A 4074-nucleotide genomic window follows, 5' to 3' on the forward strand; every position below is an offset into this window, starting at 1 on the left:
GATAACCTAGTTATGACTAACTAGGTTAGTTTTATTAAGGGATCACTAACTGGGTTAGAAACCCCAGTTAGTTCAGTTAGTTTGTTTTATAAAAAAAAAGGACTTCATTCGCACGTAACCCGGATCGAACCGGTGACCTCACGCTTAACAAACGACTCGCTAACCACTGGGCCGGGTATGCCACATCCGACATAATATGGAAACTAATTGACTTTATGCGCTGTTTCAGTAAACTTGAATTCTTTAAATTTAACCGCCAATTATGTCTGCAACCGTGTTCTTTCCTTTCCTTTTTTTTCTGGTCCGACTTTCTTGTCCCCTTCACCGTAACCTCCGGTCACCTTCCTTTCTGATTGATTGTTTATCAATCACGACTCATTTCCTTGATTAACTGATTCAATCAAATCTCGTTTCCAAACTCACAGCCACCTTACGAACTCCTATAAATAACCCGACACCCTCAACCATTTCGATCACACCTACCACACTTCCCTCCCTTGGCCGGAAACCGCCGCTGAACCGCCGCTGAGTACGCCGGAGAACCGCCGGAGAAGACGACTCAGTTCCGGTAATCCTCCGACTTCCCTCCCCGTTTTCTTCTTTCAGTCCTTTCTTTCTTTTCTTTTTTTTATATATATAAACTGTTATGTTATTATTATTATTAATGTTATTATTATTATTAATGTTATTATTATTATTAATATTATTATTATTATTAATATTATTATTATTAATATTATAATCCAGATATAATCAGTATTATTAAAACAGATTTAATATATTCAGAATTTTTACTTTCAGATTTAATATATTGTTTAAAATCAAAATTTTTATTTTAAACAGAAATTATATTTTATTTTAATCAGAATTTTATATATATATATATATATATATATATATATATATATATATAATCAGGAATATTAATAAAATCAGAATTTATATTATTTAGATCAGAATAATTATTATATTTTAAATCTGAAACATTATTTATTAAATCAGATTTATTTATAAATTCCAGAAATTATAATTATTTTAAATCAGAATTTAAATCAGAATTATTATTTCAAATAATATTCAGGATTTATATTTTATTTAAATCAGAAATTATATTTCAGAAGTATTATTTAAATCCGAATTTTATTTCTGTTTTATTTACAGAAATATTAACCATTAATATAAATACTATTATTACTATTTAAATCAGAATTTATTTTTATATTTTAAATCTGAAATATTATTTAATTATAAATTTCAGAATATATATTATCTATTTTCAAATTTTAAGACAGAAATATTACTTTAAAATAATAATCAGAATTTTTATAAATAGACTTATTAATTATTTAAAATAGAATTGTTATTTTATAATTAGAAATATTATTCAAGATTATTAATCTATAATATTTCTATATATATATCAGAAATTATTATTATTTATTTAATACAACATTTTAGTAAACGTTATCTATAATACTTGGTAAAAGTCGGTATTACATATTTACTTATTGTCATCTATTTTATTAAATATAAAAATGTGAAACATATGATTATTGTTTTAGAAATATTATTTTGCCTTGTTAATTAAATAATCTCTCAATTCCCAATAATTAACAAACCTCAAAATTTATAGGGTAATTCTCTTGTGCACATCCTCTTTGGAAAATCCTTGATTCTTAATTCTATTCCAAGAAATACGCAACGCACTCTAAGGTGAGTATACATGACCCATTTTCGTTTTACACTTTTGGGTGCAATATGTATTACATATCAAACATCACAACACATTAAACATTTTATGCACACTCATTCCATAATCTACGTGACACACTTTATTCATGTTAGACATGTTATGCTACTGTAAACACCTAATGACTATGTGTTCATTAACTTCGTACAAGCCTCCCCTAACAATGGTAGCGCTATAGGTTGAGAAACGCCCCTCCTGTTCTATGAGCAGGTATTGTTAGGTTTAACTATGTCAAACATACTCAAACTCGTTTCTGTACACTTTAATTGCGTTAAACTTTGGTTTGGGCACATAGAGTAACATCGTTTCGAGTATATACTGTTTACATGATATTGTATCTCACATTTGGATATGAGTAAACATTTTAAACACGTACTATGCTATGTATGAAAACTTGTATACTCGCCAACATGCTTTTGTTGATTTTATTTTAATACATATTGCAGGTTGAATGATCAAGAAAACAAGAATCAAGCTAGGATGGACATTAGAAACCCACTTAGCATTTTGATTATTGTTAAATGTTATGTTTATTTATTTGGAACTATGTATCCCATTTTGAGAGTTAATGAAATCAATTAATTCATATTGTCACAATAGTGTTATGTTGTTTTGAGCAATTTGTACGTCTCATCCCGATGTTTCCGCCATCGGTTGGGGTGTGACAGTTTTTAGAATGTGGTTTTGACCCAACAAGCTTGCATACTTGTTTAATATGGGTAACTTAATCACACTCTGGATTTTGAGACCGAAATGATATGGTTTGACCCGTTTCGGCTATAATGGGTAAACTAGTTACCTACGCCGATCCGAACGCATAAAGTGCGTAACGAGTAACCATAAGAGTCATATACAAGTTTCCTAAGTTAATATGCCTTAAACATGTTGTGATATCAGAATGATACCTTCCATTATGCCCCAAATGGTTTTAAACCCAATTTATGCCTCATAAGGGCATTTTGGTCATTTTAAAGGGTGTAAGAGGGTTTAAATAATAACCCGAGTTACAGGTCTGATTAAATCAGTAAATATACTTAATTTACTAAGTTATAACAGTAGGGTATTAATCCTATGTGAAATTTATCAATCTTAATCATTCTAGACACCGTAGGGGCGTTTTGGTAATTTCACATATGCTTAAAAGGTCAAAACTGGAATTCTGATATTAAGATATTCTCCTACTGTTTAAAATATATAATCTTACTGAATACATCAGTAGGTTTCAACCTCATATGCTTAATTAGGTTCTAGCACATACTTATGCGTTAAAAACGCTTAAAAAGGCGATTTGGAGCCATTTCCGGGTTTTATATAGAAAGCTGATATTTTTTTTAAAATTCCAGAAGGCTCAAAATAATTTATTTAACATATTAGATCAGTAGAAAAAGGTTTGGGGTCAATCGGATTTATAAAACTCATTTTATAGCCCAAAAGGGCAAAACCGGCATTAGCCGAATTAAGCTTATAACACTAAGTTATGCTCAGCCTAAAATTAAATAAAAATTTCTAAATCCCAAAATATTATTTTAATACAGTAGGTACAAAGTTTTGTATAAAAATTTGGGTTTAGATAGGCTATATGCAATTTACGCTATTTAATTACTAAAGAAGCTTCTAATTACGCTATTGAGCATAACTCCTAATCTAGACCTCAAACTGATGTCAAATTTTATGGACAAGTTTATAATTCAGTAGTGAAGGTTTCTATTCTCTCACATTTTCAAAAATATGGTTTTAAGGTCAAAAGGGCATAACGGTCAACAATTCGGCATATAACGGAAACTTGCAAATGAATAGGATAACTAAGGATTCAGGTTGTATAACCTCAGAGGGTTACACTAACCCATAACATGATCCTAAAGGAATCCTAAGGCATATCTAAATAAGTCTAATTCGGGTCAGAACTGAAAGTCAAAGCAAAAGTCAACTTTCGCGACTTTCGGCTCCGAACCGGGCCTATACTTAGAATTGTCGGGTTGAATCATGCTTAGACATGTTCAACTAATATTTACCAAGTTATTAATGTGGCAAAACTGATTTTATGACTTTAATTTAATAGTTATGCATTTCATTTAGAAATAACCCGTTTGACTTTCATTTGACCCGACAATTAAACTAAGTAAACGTGGTAATTAGGAGGCGTCCCTTTGAGGGTTAATTACCTACCTAATTACGGTCACGTAGCCATGTTCGTTGCGAACCATAGCTTAACCATTTAAAAGTCAAAGCGTTTATCGATAACGCTTGACTTTTCGGTTTAAAACGCTAAATAACTAAACTAAGCAAGGAGGAATCACTTACAAGAGTCCAAAGGACTGAAAAGA

The 4074-nt window shown here is 30.3% G+C and overlaps 1 long non-coding RNA gene across 1 annotated transcript; it reads left to right on the forward strand.

Moving 5' to 3' along the window:
* Window positions 1-414: 414 nt before the first annotated feature.
* Window positions 415-2315, forward strand: LOC118481995. The gene is made up of 3 exons (XR_004866643.1): window positions 415-568; window positions 1634-1713; window positions 2197-2315. It is a non-coding gene; the product is annotated as an uncharacterized LOC118481995 (long non-coding RNA).
* The last annotated feature ends 1759 nt before the right edge of the window (window positions 2316-4074 follow it).

The sequence above is a fragment of the Helianthus annuus genome, chromosome 9 (assembly GCF_002127325.2).
Source record: "Helianthus annuus cultivar XRQ/B chromosome 9, HanXRQr2.0-SUNRISE, whole genome shotgun sequence".
Lineage (NCBI taxonomy): Eukaryota > Viridiplantae > Streptophyta > Magnoliopsida > Asterales > Asteraceae > Helianthus > Helianthus annuus.